Here is an 18435-nt window from a genome sequence, read left to right on the forward strand (position 1 = left end):
CAAATCGACATTATCCACGTCTCATCGAAAGATCGGCCATCTTTGCCCTATCAAGTGGTATCAGATTTCAGGTTGCTCGGTGAGATTTTACTGTTTTACTAGTGTAGATTGCATCTGCCATCATACCCATAAACCACGAAAAAGCCAAAAATACAGTTAGGGTTTAGATCATCTCGTCCCATAAACCCCCTGCCACGCCTTGCATTGTCTTTTCAGTTTTGCATAGTTGAATTTGTGTCTGCATCTTCGTGTCGAGTTGCTGGTCTTAGCGTCTAGTTCCTTTAGAGTTTCGAGTTCTGGTCATATTAGTCACGCCGCCGCCGCCCGCTCGCACCATACGCAGATCACCGCCATATACACCCACCATATACTTCCGCCATTGCCATATACAACCACCATATACTTCCGCCACAGCCATATACATCTGCCATATACCCTGTCTTCCACCGCGACACAGATTCGTGCTGTTTCTCTGCCACGACAGAGTCCGTGTAGAATTAGGTTTTATTGTTTTTCCTACTTAGCTGTTACCTTCTATTTTCGTCTGGGCTGTAGAAAAATTTCCGTGAGATAAGTTTCGGCCGCCAGTAAAGAATTGGAAGGAGAAAAAAAAAATTCTGGCTACATTTTCTGGCTACATTGGTTTTTCACCTTGGCGATCACTTTTCGCCACTGGCCGTTATAGCGACATTTTTTTGGCGCCTGCGCGCTTTCCGGAGCACTTTCCAGAAATTTGGACAAAAAATTTTCTGAGGCTATACTGTTTTTAGACCTTGGGGATCAATTTGAGACACTTGCCATCATAATGATTTTTCGCACCTCGCGTCGCCACATCATCACCACCTCATCACTGCTAGTTGCTTGTGTGCCGCGCCGTGACCTCGTTAGTGTTCTAGGCTCGCGTCTCTAGTACGGTCTAGCCTAGGACCAGCACAGTACCGTCGTTGAGCATACTTTCAATACTGTATCGCTGTTTTGACAATTGCTGTTTTGCTACCATATTAGCCTTCCTACAGCTCTACATATTGTCTCCACGTGCACTGTGTCGACACTTGGTAATCGCTTTGGCAATCTTTGAAGACGCTGATCCTTGTTGGTTGTTACATCGCCTTCCTCCTGTTTGGTAAGGACTTGTAAGAGCTTGGTATTTTGCTTCACGAATTGCGCGTGAACCACCATATTCCGTAGTTTGTAGGCATATACATTTGTGCTTTTTCTGTACTAACCATGACAGGCACAGAGTCGGCGAACGTTGACCCGGATACGATGACGAATGCAGAGATGCATGCTCACTTCCTCCACCTTTTGGGCGGGCATGCAACCGACGTGGATGGGCGCCTTGGTGATGTTGACGCCAAACTCACCGACGCGCTGGACAAGATCGAGGGCCTCGAGGCAGCTTTCAACTCCAAGCTCGACGCCAAGTTCCAGGAGTTGTTGACTCGATTACCGCCACCTCGCGCCAACGTGCAGCGCCGCGCACGCCGCGTTCCTCGTGCGGACGTTCCGGCGGGTACCGCTCCTGCTGCAGCAGCCGCACATGACGCGCCTTCTGATGAAGGATACGAGGACTATGGCGGGAACGAGGATGAGCAAGTAGATGAGAACGTGCTGGATGACGAGGAGGTTCAACAACCTGCACCTGGTCGTCCACGACAACTGAACCGCAACGCTCGCCCACCTCCACGCCCGGTACGTAATGATGATGATCATGTTGCTAAACTGAAAATGAATATTCTGCCATTTGAGGGTAGATATAATCCTGATGCATATCTTACATGGGAATTGGAAGTAGAGCAACGCTTTGCATGTTTACGCTATCCTGATCATTTGCGCGTTAGTGCTGCTACTTGTGAGTTCACAGATTTTGCATCTATTTGGTGGTCTGAGCATTGTAGAGTACACCATGCTAATATTCCTACTACTTGGGTTGGTTTAAAACTTGCTATGCGTACTCGTTTTGTTCCTCCACATTATCAACGTGATTTGCTAAAGAAATTGTCTCGCTTAGAACAAGGAAAAAATTCTGTAGAAGACTATTATCAAGAATTGCAAACTGGCATGATTCGCTGTGGTATTGTAGAGGATAATGAGGCTATGCTTGCACGTTTCTTTGGTGGCTTGAATAAAGAGATTCAGCATATTTTAGATTATAAGGAGTACAACACTATTACTCGCTTGTTTCATCTTGCTTGCAAAGCTGAACGTGAAGTGCAGGATCATCAACCACCATGGAGAAAAGCTAATGTTTCTGCAGGTCGTACATCATCATGGACTACGCGACAATCAGCGCCACAATCTCGTGGGGCTACACCAGCACCTTCTACCTCCAAGTACACCGCGCCTGCATCACGAGCACCACCGGCTGCTACTTCACCACCATCTGCTGGTCCTCCTCGGAGTTCATCTTCGATGGCCTCCACGGGGAAGACGCGCGACATACAATGTCGCAAATGCTTGGGTTTTGGACACATAGAGAGAGAATGCAGAACCAAGCGTGTGATGTTGGTGCGTGAAGATGGCGAATATGATTCTGCAAGTGACTTTGATGAAGATACATTGGCCCTTATTGCTGCACGTGATGGTGCTAATTCTGATTCTGAGAGAGAGATGGAGGTAATGGAAGCTGACACTGCTGATCAGTATAGGAGCTTAGTTGCACAACGTGTGTTGAGCGTGCAATTGAGCAAAGCTGAGCATGATCAACGGCACAATCTGTTCCAAACAAGAGGCGTTGTCAAAGAGCGAGCTATAAGGATCATCATTGATGGAGGGAGCTGCAATAATCTGGCTAGCGTTGACATGGTGGAGAAGCTTTCTCTTCCTACAAGGCAGCGCACACATCCATATTACATTCAATGGTTTGAGAGCTCTCGGAAGCTCAAGGTAACAAGAACTACACGTGTGCATTTTACTATTGGTACATATTCTGATTTTGTGGATTGTGATGTTGTACCTATGCAAGCTTGTTCTTTGTTACATGGTAGACCTTGGCAATTTGATAGAGAATCTGTTCATAATGGTAAAACTAATCAGTATTCTCTTATGCATGATGGAAAGAAAATTGGTCTCAAACCTATGACTCCTGAACAAATACTAAAAGATGATCTTGCTAGAGCTAGTAGAGTAAAAAACGAGGAGAAATTTAAGAGTGAGAATCAGATTGTTGCTGCAGATTTTGTGCCACATAAGACTAATACTAAATCTGATTCAAACCATGCTACTGAAATTCGTTTGAAAAATCCTTGTTTACTTGCTAGCAAATCTGATATTGCTGAACTTGATGTGAACACTACTCAATGCTATGCTATTATTTGCAAAGAAGTTCTGTTTTCATTTGAGGATATGCCTCCTTCTTTGCCACCTGCGGTTGCTAACCTTTTGCAGGAGTTCATTGATGTGTTCCCACAAGATGTACCACCTGGACTACCACCTATCCGTGGGATAGAACACCAAATTGACTTGATTCCAGGTGCTTCGCTGCCCAACCGTGCGCCATATCGTACCAATCCTGAAGAGACCAAAGAGATTCAGCGACAAATTCAGGTTCTCCAAGATAAAGGTTACATTCGTGAGTCTCTTAGCCCATGTGCTGTTCCTATTATCTTGGTACCTAAGAAGGATGGTTCTTCACGCCTGTGTACTGATTGTAGATCTATTAATAATATTACCATTCGTTACCGTCATCCTATACCTCGTTTAGATGATATGCTTGATGAATTGAGTGGTTCTATTATGTTCTCTAAAGTTGATTTGCGTAGTGGTTACCACCAGATTCGTATGCAATTAGGAGATGAATGGAAAACAGCGTTTAAAACTAAGTTCGGTTTATATGAGTGGTTAGTAATGCCTTTTGGTTTAACTAATGCACCTAGTACTTTCATGAGACTGATGAACGAAGTTTTACGTGCTTTTATTGGACGTTTTGTGGTGGTATACTTTGATGATATTCTGATTTATAGCAAATCTTTGGAGGAACATTTAGATCATTTACGTGCTGTTTTCAATGCTTTACGTGATGCACGTTTGTATGGTAATCTTGAGAAGTGCACCTTTTGCACCAATCGAGTTGCGTTTCTTGGCTATGTTGTTACTGCGCAGGGAATTGAAGTTGATCCAGCCAAGATTGAGGCAATTGAGAGTTGGCCGCAGCCAAAGACGGTCACACAAGTGAGGAGTTTTCTTGGCCTCGCTGGTTTCTATAGGCGCTTTGTGAAAGATTTTGGATCCATTGCTGCGCCGCTGAATGAGCTTACAAAGAAGGATGTGCCTTTTGTGTGGGGCGATGCACAACAAGAAGCCTTCATGATTCTGAAAGATAAGTTAACACATGCTCCATTACTCCAACTTCCTGATTTCAATAAGACTTTTGAGCTTGAATGTGATGCTAGTGGAATTGGTTTGGGAGGTGTGTTATTACAAGAGGGCAAACCTGTTGCATATTTTAGTGAGAAATTGAGTGGGCCTAGTCTGAATTATTCTACTTATGATAAAGAATTATATGCGCTGGTTCGGACATTAGAAAATTGGCAACATTATTTATGGCCTAAAGAATTTGTTATACATTCTGATCATGAATCTTTGAAGCATATTCGTAGTCAAGCTAAGTTGAATCGTCGCCATGCAAAGTGGGTAGAATTTATTGAGTCTTTTCCTTATGTTATCAAACACAAAAAGGGTAAAGATAATGTTATTGCTGATGCTTTGTCGCGCCGTTATACCATGCTATCTCAACTTGACTTCAAGATTTTTGGATTGGAAACTATAAAGGAACAATACTTGCATGATGCTGATTTTAAAGATGTGTTGCTGAATTGTAAAGATGGTAGAACATGGAACAAATTCGTCCTCAATGATGGATTTGTGTTCCGTGCTAACAAGCTATGCATCCCAGATAGTTCCGTTCGTCTTTTGTTGTTGCAGGAGGCGCATGGAGGAGGATTGATGGGTCACTTTGGTGTGAAGAAGACGGAGGATGTACTTGCTGCACACTTCTTTTGGCCACGTATGCGTCGAGATGTTGAGAGATTTGTGGCACACTGCACTACATGTCAAAAAGCTAAGTCTCGACTTAATCCACATGGTTTATATATGCCTCTTCCTGTTCCTAGTGTACCTTGGGAGGATATTTCTATGGATTTCGTTTTGGGTTTGCCTCGTACACAGAAGGGGAGGGATAGTATCTTTGTTGTTGTGGATAGGTTTTCTAAGATGGCACACTTTATTCCATGTCACAAAACTGATGATGCTACACATGTCGCTGATTTGTTCTTTCGCGAAATTGTGCGTTTACATGGTGTGCCAAATACTATTGTTTCTGATCGTGATACTAAATTTCTTAGCCACTTTTGGAGATGTTTATGGGCTAAGTTGGGGACTAAATTGCTGTTTAGTACTACATGTCATCCCCAAACTGATGGACAAACTGAAGTAGTAAATAGAACATTATCTACTATGCTGCGGGCTGTTTTGAAGAAGAACTTAAAATTGTGGGAAGAGTGTTTACCTCATATTGAATTTGCTTACAATCGTTCGCTGCATTCTACTACTAAGATGTGCCCTTTTGAGATTGTGTATGGTTTTGTTCCACGTGCACCTATTGATTTATTGCCTTTACCATCTTCGGTGCAAAATGATTTGGATGCTACACAACGAGCTGAATTGATATTAAAATTGCATGCGACTACTAAAGACAACATAGAACGCATGAATGCTAAGTATAAAATTGCTGGGGATAGAGGAAGAAAGCATGTTGTGTTTGATGTTGGTGATCTTGTTTGGTTGCATTTGCGCAAAGATCGTTTTCCGCATTGCGCAAGTCTAAGCTCATGCCACGTGCCGCTGGTCCTTTTAAGGTGTTAGAGAAAATAAATGATAATGCATATAAACTTGAGCTTCCTGAGACTTGGGTCCGGTTAGTCCTACATTTAACATTGCAGATTTGAAGCCTTACTTTGGTGAAGAAGATGAGATCGCGTCGAGGACGACTTCAATTCAAGAAGGGGAGCATGATGAGGACATCCCATCTATTGATACAACCGCTGTACCTACAGCCACACAAATTCAAGGACCAATCACTCGAGCTCGTGCAAAACAACTTAACTATCAGGTACTTTCGTTTCTTGGAACTATTCCTCACATACATGAGAATATGATGCTGCCTAAATCAGATGTGTTTGTTACTCTTAGGAATGATGGACCTAGCATGGATGAGAGGGACAAACATTGGAGCATAATCACACATGGAGGAGATGGCAGCAAACATGTGATGATTGAAGAAGACGCTGCGAGTGGAGATTTCAGAACTTTGAAGCCACCATAATTGGAGATGAAGACATGGACGAAATATAGAGTTCTCCACTTCATAATTTCGTCCACCTGAGTCCATGGTGCTGCGACACCATTAGTTTTGGGCCAGGCCCATGTAATTTTCGCAGGATTTAAGTGAGCCACTTTTTAGAGTCCGTATTGAAGGGGGAAAGGCCTTCTAGGGTTTGGTTCGGCCACCATATGCATGGCTGGCCGAAACCCCACCTTTTCCTCCTTTAAATACCCCCATAGCCGTCACGTTTAGACTCGGATTTTGATTAGACTAAAAGTTAGCCATTGCTGCAACTCTCGTGTACTTCTTTTGAGGCCAACGCCCAGAACAAGACCGACTATTCGGAATCCCACCTTTTCAATAAAGCTTTCATCTATATCCGCAATATTCTGATTGCAATATTAGTTCTTACTTGTTCTCGATTTCAGGTAGGAATTAAGACCCTCGCTGGTCAGGCTGATCGTGCATCCGCAAGATCAGTAACTCCCGGAGATTGTCCTAGCGATTGCATTGGCGCACGAGCTTTGCACGTGTAGTCGGATCGTCAAGCACGAACTCCACCAACAAATTGACATTATCCACGTCTCATCGAAAGATCGGCCATCTTTGCCCTATCACTCCATCAATGATGATCCTTATAGCTCGTTCTTTGACAACGCCTCTTGTTTGGAACAGATTGTGGCGTTGATCATGCTCAGCTTTGCTCAATTGCACGCTAACACACGCTGTGCAACTAAGCTCCTGTACTGATCAGCAGTGTCAGCTTCCATTATCTCCATCTCTCTCTCAGAATCAGAATTGGCACCATCACGTGCAGCAATAAGGGCCAATGTATCTACATCAAAGTCACTTGCAGAATCATATTCGCCATCTTCACGCACCAACATCACACGCTTGGTTCTGCATTCTCTCTCTATGTGTCCAAAACCCAAGCATTTGCGACATTGTATGTCGCGCGTCTTCCCCGTGGAGGCCATCGAAGATGAACTCCGAGGAGGACCAGCAGATGGTGGTGAAGTAGCATCCGGTGGTGCTCGTGATGCAGGCGCGGTGTACTTGGAGGTAGAAGGTGCTGGTGTAGCCCCACGAGATTGTGGCGCTGATTGTCGCGTAGTCCATGACGATGTACGACCTGCAGAAATATTAGCTTTTCTCCATGGTGGTTGACGATCCTGCACTTCACGTTCAGCTTTGCAAGCAAGATGAAACAAGCGAGTAATAGTGTTGTACTCCTTATAATCTAAAATATGCTGAATCTCTTTATTCAAACCACCAAAGAAACGTGCAAGCATAGCCTCATTATCCTCTACAATACCACAACGAATCATGCCAGTTTGCAATTCTTGATAATAGTCTTCTACAGAATTTTTTCCTTGTTCTAAGCGAGACAATTTCTTTAGCAAATCACGTTGATAATGTGGAGGAACAAAACGAGTACGCATAGCAAGTTTTAAACCAACCCAAGTAGTAGGAATATTAGCATGGTGTACTCTACAATGCTCAGACCACCAAATAGATGCAAAATCTGTGAACTCACAAGTAGCAGCACTAACACACAAATGATCAGGATAGCGTAAACATGCAAAGCGTTGCTCTACTTCCAATTCCCATGTAAGATATGCATCAGGATTATATCTACCCTCAAATGGCGGAATATTCAATTTAAGTTTAGCAACATGATCATCGTCATGTACCGGCCGTGGAGGTGGGCGAGCGTTGCGGTTCAGTTGTCGTGGACGACCAGGTGCAGGTTGTTGGACCTCCTCGTCATCCAGCACGTTCTTGATACGGGGTGGCCTATGGACACCGCCGCCTCAAGACCGACAAGCCCTCCTCGTGGTCCAATGACACGAGCTCGAGCCAAAGCGCTACATGATGAGGTGAACTCACTCCTCACTACCCTTGATCTTGATACCCCTTTGGATGGGCTGCTACCTCAGGCCGATATGCTATGTGTTATCAGGTATGAACCTCGAGAGAAGGACAGCACAGCAGACCCGAAGATGGACAAGGAAGAAGGAGAAGAAGAGCTGAAGGACGCCCCTGCTCACCCCGGCACTGCCGGCCTCAAGACCTCGGCACTGCCGGCCTGCTCACCCCGGCACTGCCGGCCTCCAGACACCGGCACTGCCGGCTGTCAACACCTGGATTTTTAAGTCCAGATGCCTATTATTCCATTCATCGCAATCCCAGGAATATTGTTTTTGCAAGACATAATAGCTTGATATCACAACACATCATTTATTACAACACATAATCGTCTTACAACAAAGGATCACATGATCCAGTCTTAATACAACATAGTGGATCTAGAGATCCTATTACAAAACACATAGCGGAAGCGAAGTAACGGTCGTGGTCCATCTGTTCCACAGGCAACTGTTGACGTCAGGAGCGGTCCTAGTTGTCGTAGACGTTCTGCTGTCCATCTTCCTCGTACAGCTGTTCACCTTCATAGTCTGGCCATTTGAATAGCCAGGGACAAAGCCATGAGTACTTTTAAAGTACTCGCAAACTAATACTAGTGTAAGAATTATCAATTGTGGTAAAGGGATACTAAGCTCTAGGTTTATTTGCACAAAGCCAAGTTTATTTCATAAACATTTAGTAAAGATGCTTGAATCACTAGACTAACTCAAGTGGGAACATTAGTGTCATTCCCACAACTCTGTTGTGGTCCAACTCAAAGTCACCATTCACCGGTCAACTTCAAGTCACCAGTCATATGTCACATTTTTGAAAAATGGTCTGATGACGGAACAGTATGGCCTTTCCAATCGTCCGTAACCGTGGACACGGCTATTCGAATAGTTCTACACTCTGCAGAGGTCGTACACTTGTGCCACAATATTTGCAATAATCCGTCAGGGTTAACTGGCCCTGATTTATCATACTCCGTATGCGGACTACTAACCATAACCTTTCACTTATATACTCTAGTACAGGCACCTCTCCCCATGAGCTTGGCCTCCCGGTGAAAACCAACCTGTTAACCCGGGAACTGCACAGGGCTTGGGCCGGACAATTCACCTCAATCATGTCACATCATCTCAGATGTCTTTGGAGGCAGCCCTTGGCATAACCCCGATGATGCTTGTTTAGAGGGAACCCATACTAAAGCACATAAATTTCTAGTTAAGCCCGTACCCATTTTGGGTATTGTGGGGGTACTTTCAAAATTGGAATGGTATCGCATCCGAACCCAACCATCAGTTTTATATCAAAAATCACCATCTTCTCATGGTCATATTCACCTTCAAAGTCATTCAATGGAATGAACCATCATTCCAAGGTTTCAACTTCATTTCAAAGTCACATGTTCCCATCTAGAGTAGTCAATTTTTAATTGATTAGCAATAGCAACTATATGAGGGGTGCTATCTAGCTTGGAGTGGTGTTAATCTAAACCAAGTATTGTTCTACTCTAGACCAAGTGAATCATAAATCAAAAGTAAACTTTGATAAACCAAAAGCATTAAAGCTTGTAAAGTAAAAAACTTGGGATAGGTTCATAAAGTAAAATGTAATGATGCCTTGCTCTGGTAGAGCTTTGCACCATGATGATTAGCAAGTTTATTAGCTTGCAAGAGTATTATCTTGCTTGTAGGGGTAATAGCTTGCAAGAGTATTATCTTGCATTAATATCAGCTTGCATTAGACTAGCTTGCAAGAATGTTAGCTTGCCTTGATTGGTGAAGTGATCAAAGTATTCTTCTTCTTCCTCTTGGTAGAATACTTCCTCCTCTTGATAGTCTCCGGTACTAGCGTCTATAAACGAATACGAGGATACAATCACCAAACAATACTTAAGTACTCTTAATTAGCCTTAGTGGCTCACACAAAGATCTAGCATCACTACTTAATATTTATTACAAGATTATGCTCGGGTTTCCTTATTTAATAATAGGAAAATAATTTCCTCTCATTGAAAATGGAGCTAGGGTTTCTCTTTAGTTTGTGAGAAAATAATTTCCTCTCATTGAATCTTCTTAAGATTTAATTTCTCTTATGAATAATATATGACCTAGGTTGACTAAAGTCAACCTCTTCATACTTATCATTTGAGAAAATGATTTAAATGAGGTTCCATACCTCATGCAATTTAATACTAACATGGTAATGTTTTAATGCCACCCAATAATTCAAGATGAGGTTACTTAGACTATGATTACTACCTCATGTTGAATTACTTGAGAACAAGGTTTAAATGAGAGGAATATCTCTCATATGATTTAGCCCATAAGTGTAACAAATTTAAAGGACTATTAGTGAGGTGATTTAATATTCTCAAAACAACCAGGGATGATCCTATGTTGACCAAGGTCAACACTTCACACTTAGTATTTTGAGAAAGTGAGTTAAATGAGATTCATCATCTCATGTGATGTAATTAATTTAAATATTATTTAGATTTAAGATTTATAATGGAGCAAGTATGAGCCTAGCCAATTAAGGGTCCACACATTAATTCATATATTTGAGAAAGATGATTTAAAATGAGGTGAGCACCTCATACTATTTTAGTAACACCTTGTAATGTTTTAATATTATTAATTAATTAAAAGTGAATTTTAATTGACCATGGGATCTACTTCATATTAATTTGGTTGAGGTAAGATTTAAATGAGACCAAAGTCTATTATATGATTTAATAAATAGGTTTGAAATATTTAAATACTACTTATGAGAAGGATTAAGTATTTTCAAATATAAACCTATGGGTCATTAATTATGTGTTATTAATTCTTATTGAACTATTTGGACTAATGGTTTATGTGAGAGGCTATACCTCATATAAGTTAAACTATCATCTAAATTATTAACCTCTCTAATTAACCAAGCATGAGACTTATTTGATCAAGGTCAGTACCTCTATTTGAATTACTTAAGCTCACAATTTAAATGAGAGAGAAGCCCTTATACTATTTAAAGAATTCTATGTGTATGTATTAAATGATCTAGAAATGGTTCCATAGCCATTATTTTAACTCTAGTCCATGATCATGCAAAACCACCTTGCTATATTTTTGCATAAACAATTATATTATGTCAAATGTGATTTATTAGAGTTGGAATCAACTTAAAATAATTTCTAAATAATTTCTAATATTTATTTGAAGTCAGAAAAGGTTCTGCTTTGTTATTTTTATCATTTAAAGTTAATTTCGAATTTGGACCTGAGGCCAGTGGCATTGTTTAGATAATTTCATGGTCTTTCTAAATATATAAAATTTGTTAAATTTGGTGTAGTAGATTTCACACTATTTAATTTTGAAGTTGGAACCAGTATTGATTTTGAACTGAATAGATTAAATCGAATTTGAATTACTGGGCCACGCGGGAAAACGACACGGGCTAACCAAATTAAGCTAACTGGGCCGGCCCAACTAACACTCACCACGCAGCGGGCCGCCTGACAGGGGGTCCCACGCGTCAGTGGCTTTTAAACCCCGAATAGGTACGCGCTAACCTGGCCCGTTGGATTAGATCGAAGATCTACGGTGGAGCTTCGTCGTCGTCGACGGGGGAGAAGGGCGTGCTGCGCCGGCGAGGTAGGGGGTCGGAGAGCGCAGGAGGTCGCCGGCGGTCGAGGGCGGTGGTCGAGGCGTCGTTGGCGAGGGCGAATAGGCCCCTGGTACCGTGGCGGAGCTCGGGGTGGCGTGGATCGTCGACGGTGAGGAGCTACTGTGGCGGCGGGTTCCGGTCAAATTCCGGCGAGAGGCAGGCTAATTGAGGAGGGGAAGTGTTCGAGGATGATCAGAGGGAAGAGGTGAAGCGAATGGTGTGAAGAAATCGTCCAGGAGCGGCCTCCTTTTATAGGGGGTCGAGGGTGCCGTGGTTGCTGTGAAGGGGCGGCCATGGCGCGGCGTCTACGGTGCGCGAAGGGGCAGGCTAGGATGCGCGCCGTGTAGGCGACGGCTAGGCGATGCTCTGAGTGTAGTCGTTGCGTCCAGGGCGCGATAGGATCGCTCGAGCGCATGCACTTTGTACCTCAGTACTCGCGGCATGATTCCGGCGAGGACGACGGTGACGAGGCAGCCGCAGTCACTCGAGCATGTCTAGTGGCTAGAGGGCGTGGAGGCGGTGCTCGACGCAGTGGTAGCCTTTGTAGGGGAGGAGTAGGGCGCTCGAGCGCATGGTGTACTGGCGGCGTCCAGGGCGTGGTCACCGCGCGTGCTGGCATGCTCTGGGCGCGCATGGGCACGCCTGGCTCGGCCAATGTGGTGCGTGCCTTTGCATAGGGCTGGTACAGACGTGTTTAGGCGAGGACCTAGAAGCTCAATGACATGGTGAAATGGAGAGAGGAGGGCCAGAGAGGAAATGTGTGAGAGTGGCCGGCATGGTGCATAGTTTGAATATTTTAGGGTTTTCCCATGCTTAAAGCAGCAAGAGCAAGGACATGTAGAGGTGCAGGGGTATAGAGAGGTGATGATCATCACAAGTTAGAGGTGGTTTAGGCCAAAACCCACTGGATAAAAGCATGTGTGCACAAATATGAACCATGCCTGCAAGGTGTTCGACTAAATGGCCGCATGAAGAAAATATTGAGATTTTGGAATTCTTTTTGGTGGAGTTTATTTATATATTACATGTGATTGAATGGTGGTGGTGGTGGTCAATTTGGTCAAGGTTTGTGAGATTCCAAATTTGGTATGATCTTCACATTAATTCAAAGTCTCCACTTGTCCCTGTCTTTCTGGTCAACCTAGTCAACATTAGCAGAGATGGTCAACATGAAAGTTGTTGACCTTGACATGGTCTTGGATGACATGGTCATAGTTGACCAAGTTTGATTTAAGAAATGAGAATTACAGAGGGGTAAAGTGGGGAACATTTTATAAAGTGACAAAATGACCATTATCACATGTATGTTGAATTTGAGTTTTGCTTTGATTTGTTTTTGGTTTCTTTGATGCAATTGTGTTTATTTATCATATTGAAGTATTTTAGAAACAATGGGGCAAGCAATTTTGGCCTTGGTGGAGGATTTGCATTTTGGCATATGTGTATGTGAGTGAATTTTGGGAAATCTCTCCCTATTTGATTTCTCTCCATTTGATTTGACTTTGGTTGATTCTAATGTGGTTCTTATGAGTTTAGAAACATTTTAAGAGCATTGAAACTAAATCAAAGGGTCTTGTTCCAAGATTTGCAAATTTGGCCTTAACACATAAGGAATGAGGTGTCCAATTTTCATAACTTGTACTAAGGTTGTTCTTGCCTCACTTTGATGAGGACATCCCATCTATTGATACAACCGCTGTACCTACAGCCACACAAATTGAAGGACCAATCACTCGAGCTCGTGCCAAACAACTTAATTATCAGGTACTTTCGTTTCTTGGAACTATTCCTCACATACATGAGAATATGATGCTGCCTAAATCAGATGTGTTTGTTACTCTTAGGAATGATGGACCTAGCATGGATGAGAGGGACAAGCATTGGAGCATGATCACACATGGAGGAGATGGCAGCAAACATATGAGGATTGAAGAAGACGCTGCGAGTGGAGATTTCAGAACTTTGAAGCCACCATAATTGGAGATGAAGACATGGACGAAATATAGGGTTCTCCACTTCATAATTTCGTCCACATGAGTCCATGGTGCTGCGACACCATTAGTTTTGGGCCAGGCCCATGTAATTTTCGCAGGATTTAAGTCAGCCACTTTTTAGAGTCCGTATTGAAGGGGGAAAGGCCTTCTAGGGTTTGGTTCGGCCACCATATGCATGGCTGGCCGAAACCCCACCTTTTCCTCCTTTAAATACCCCCATAGCCGTCACGTTTAGACTCGGATTTTGATTAGACTAAAAGTTAGCCATTGCTGCAACTCTCGTGTACTTCTTTTGAGGCCAACGCCCAGAACAAGACCGACTATTCGGAATCCCACCTTTTCAATAAAGCTTCATCTATATCCGCAATATTCTAATTGCAATATTAGTTCTTACTTGTTCTCGATTTCAGGTAGGAATTAAGACCCTCGCTGGTCAGGCTGATCGTGCATCCGCAAGATCAGTAACTCCCGGAGATTGTCCTAGCGATTGCATTGGCGCACGAGCTTTGCACGTGTAGTCGGATCGTCAAGCACGAACTCCAACAACAAATCGACGCTATCATACTCTCATCGAAAGATCGGCCATCTTTTCCCTATCAAGTGGTATCAGATTTCAGGTTGCTCGGTGAGATTTTACTGTTTTCCTAGTGTAGATTGCATCTGCCATCATACCCATAAACCACGAAAAAGCCAAAAATACTGTTAGGGTTTTTAGATCATAGTCCCATAAACCCCTGCCACGCCTTGCATTGTCTTTTCAGTTTTGCATAGTTGAATTTGTGTCTGCATCTTCGTGTCGAGTTGCTGGTCTTAGCGTCTAGTTCCTTTAGAGTTTCGAGTTCTGGTCATATTAGTCACGCCGCCGCCACTCGCACCATACGCAGATCACCGCCACCACCACCACCATATACTTCCGCCACTGCCATATACACCCTGCCATATACTTCCGCCACTGCCATATACACCCTGCCATATACTTCCGCCACTGCCATATACACCCTGCCATATACTTCCGCCACTGCCATATACACTCTGCCACATACATCCGTATCCGCCATATACCCTGTCTCCTACCGCGACACGGATTGTTGCTGTTTCTCTGCCGTGACAGAGTCCGAGTAGAATTAGGTTTTATTTGTTTTCCCCTCTTAGCTGTTGCCTTCTAATTCCATCTGTGCTGTAGAAAAAATTTCCGTGAGATCAGTTTCGGCCGCCAGGGAAAAATTGTGAAGGAGAGCAAAAAAAAAAAAAAAAAAAAAAAAAAAAAAAAGTCTGGAAACGCCTCCGAAAAAAATTTCTGGCTACATTGGTTTTTCACCTTGGCGATCACTTTTCGCCACTGGCCGTTATAGCGACATTTTTTTGGCGCCTGCGCGCTTTCCGGAACACTTTCCAGAAATTTGGACAAATTTTTTTTTCTGAGGCTATACTGTTTTTAGACCTTGCGGATCAGTTTGAGACACTTGCCATCATAGTGATTTTTCGCACCTCGCGTCGCCACATCATCGCCACCTCATCACTGCTAGTTGCTTGTGTGCCGCGCCGTGACCTCGTTAGTGTTCTAGGCTCGCGTCTCTAGTACGGGCTAGCCTAGGACCAGCACAGTACCGTCGTTGAGCATACTTTCAATACTGCATCGCTGTTTTGACAATTGCTGTTTTGCTACCATATTAGCCTTCCTACAGCTCTACATATTGTCTCCACGTGCACGGTGTCGACACTTGGTAATCGCTTTGGCAATCTTTGGAGACGCTGATCTTTGTTGGTTGTTACATCGCCTTCCTCCTGTTTGGTAAGGACTTGTAAGAGCTTTGTATTTTGCTTGACGAATTGCGCGTGAACCACCATATTCCGTAGTTTGTAGGCATATACATTTGTGCTTTTTCTGTACTAACCATGACAGGCACAGATTCGGCGAACGTTGACCCGGATACGATGACGAATGCAGAGATGCATGCTCACTTCCTCCACCTTTTGGGTGGGCATGCAACCGACGTGGATGGGCGCCTTGGTGATGTTGACGCCAAACTCACCGACGCGCTGGACAAGATCGAGGGCCTCGAGGCAGCTTTCAACTCCAAGCTCGACGCCAAGTTCCAGGAGTTGTTGACTCGATTACCGCCACCTCGCGCCAACGTGCAGCGCCGCGCACGCCGCGTTCCTCGTGCGGGCGTTCCGGCGGGTACCGCTCCTGCTGCAGCAGCCGCACATGACGCGCCTTCTGATGAAGGATACGAGGACTATGGAGGGAACGAGGATGAGCAAGTAGATGAGAACATGCTGGATGACGAGGAGGTCCAACAACCTGCACCTGGTCGTCCACGACAACTGAACCGCAACGCTCGCCCACCTCCACGGCCGGTACGTAATGATGATGATCATGTTGCTAAACTTAAATTGAATATTCCGCCATTTGAGGGTAGATATAATCCTGATGCATATCTTACTTGGGAATTGGAAGTAGAACAACGCTTTGCATGTTTACGATATCCTGATCATTTGCGTGTTAGTGCTGCCACTTGTGAGTTCACAGATTTTGCATCTATTTGGTGGTCTGAGCATTGTAGAGTACACCATGCTAATATTCCTACTACTTGGGTTGGTTTAAAACTTGCTATGCGTACTCGTTTTGTTCCTCCACATTATCAACGTGATTTGCTAAAGAAATTGTCTCGCTTAGAACAAGGAAAAAATTCTGTAGAAGACTATTATCAGGAATTGCAAACTGGCATGATTCGCTGTGGTATTGTAGAGGATAATGAGGCTATGCTTGCACGTTTCTTTGGTGGTTTGAATAAAGAGATTCAGCATATTTTAGATTATAAGGAGTACAACACTATTACTCGCTTGTTTCATCTTGCTTGCAAAGCTGAACGTGAAGTGCAGGATCGTCAACCACCATGGAGAAAAGCTAATGTTTCTGCAGGTCGTACATCGTCATGGACTACGCGACAATCAGCACCACAATCTCGTGGGGTTACACCAGCACCTTCTACCTCCAAGTACACCGCGCCTGCATCACGAGCACCACCGGCTGCTACTTCGCCACCATCTGCTGGTCCTCCTCGGAGTTCATCTTCGATGGCCTCCACGGGGAAGACGCGCGACATACAATGTCGCAAATGCTTGGGTTTTGGACACATAGAGAGAGAATGCAGAACCAAGCGTGTGATGTTGGTGCGTGAAGATGGCGAATATGATTCTGCAAGTGACTTTGATGAAGATACATTGGCCCTTATTGCTGCACGTGATGGTGCTAATTCTGATTCTGAGAGAGAGATAGAGGTAATGGAAGCTGACACTGCTGATCAGTACAGGAGCTTAGTTGCACAGCGTGTGTTGAGCGTGCAATTGAGCAAAGCTGAGCATGATCAACGCCACAATCTGTTCCAAACAAGAGGCGTTGTCAAAGAGCGAGCTATAAGGATCATCATTGATGGAGGGAGCTGCAATAATCTGGCTAGCGTTGACATGGTGGAGAAGCTTTCTCTTCCTACAAGACAGCGCACACATCCATATTACATTCAATGGTTTGAGAGCTCTCGGAAGCTCAAGGTAACAAGAACTACACGTGTGCATTTTACTATTGGTACATATTCTGATTTTGTGGATTGTGATGTTGTACCTATGCAAGCTTGTTCTTTGTTACTTGGTAGACCTTGGCAATTTGATAGAGAATCTGTTCATAATGGTAAAACTAATCAGTATTCTCTTATGCATGATGGAAAGAAAATTGGTCTCAAACCTATGACTCCTGAACAAATACTAAAAGATGATCTTGCTAGAGCTAGTAGAGTAAAAAACGAGGAGAAACTTAAGAGTGAGAATCAGATTGTTGCTGCAGATTTTGTGCCACATAAGACTAATACTAAATCTGATTCAAACCATGCTACTGAAATTCGTTTGAAAAATCCTTGTTTGCTTGCTAGCAAATCTGATATTGCTGAACTTGATGTGAACACTACTCAATGCTATGCTATTATTTGCAAAGAAGTTCTGTTTTCCTTTGAGGATATGCCTCCTTCTTTGCCACCTGCGGTTGCTAACCTTTTGCAGGAGTTCATTGATGTGTTCCCACAAGATGTACCACCTGGACTACCACCTATCCGTGGGATAGAACACCAGATTGACTTGATTCCAGGTGCTTCGCTGCCCAACCGTGCGCCATATCGTACCAATCCCTGAAGAGACCAAAGAGATTCAGCGACAAATTCAGGTTCTCCAAGATAAAGGTTACATTCGTGAGTCTCTTAGCCCATGTGCTGTTCCTATTATCTTGGTACCTAAGAAGGATGGTTCTTCACGCTTTGTGTACTGATTGTAGATCTATTAATAATATTACCATTCGTTACCGTCATCCTATACCTCGTTTAGATGATATGCTTGATGAATTGAGTGGTTCTATTATGTTCTCTAAAGTTGATTTGCGTAGTGGTTACCACCAGATTCGTATGCAATTAGGAGATGAATGGAAAACAGCGTTTAAAACTAAGTTCGGTTTATATGAGTGGTTAGTAATGCCTTTTGGTTTAACTAATGCACCTAGTACTTTCA

Source organism: Lolium perenne, chromosome 5 (genome assembly GCF_019359855.2).
Source record: "Lolium perenne isolate Kyuss_39 chromosome 5, Kyuss_2.0, whole genome shotgun sequence".
NCBI lineage: Eukaryota > Viridiplantae > Streptophyta > Magnoliopsida > Poales > Poaceae > Lolium > Lolium perenne.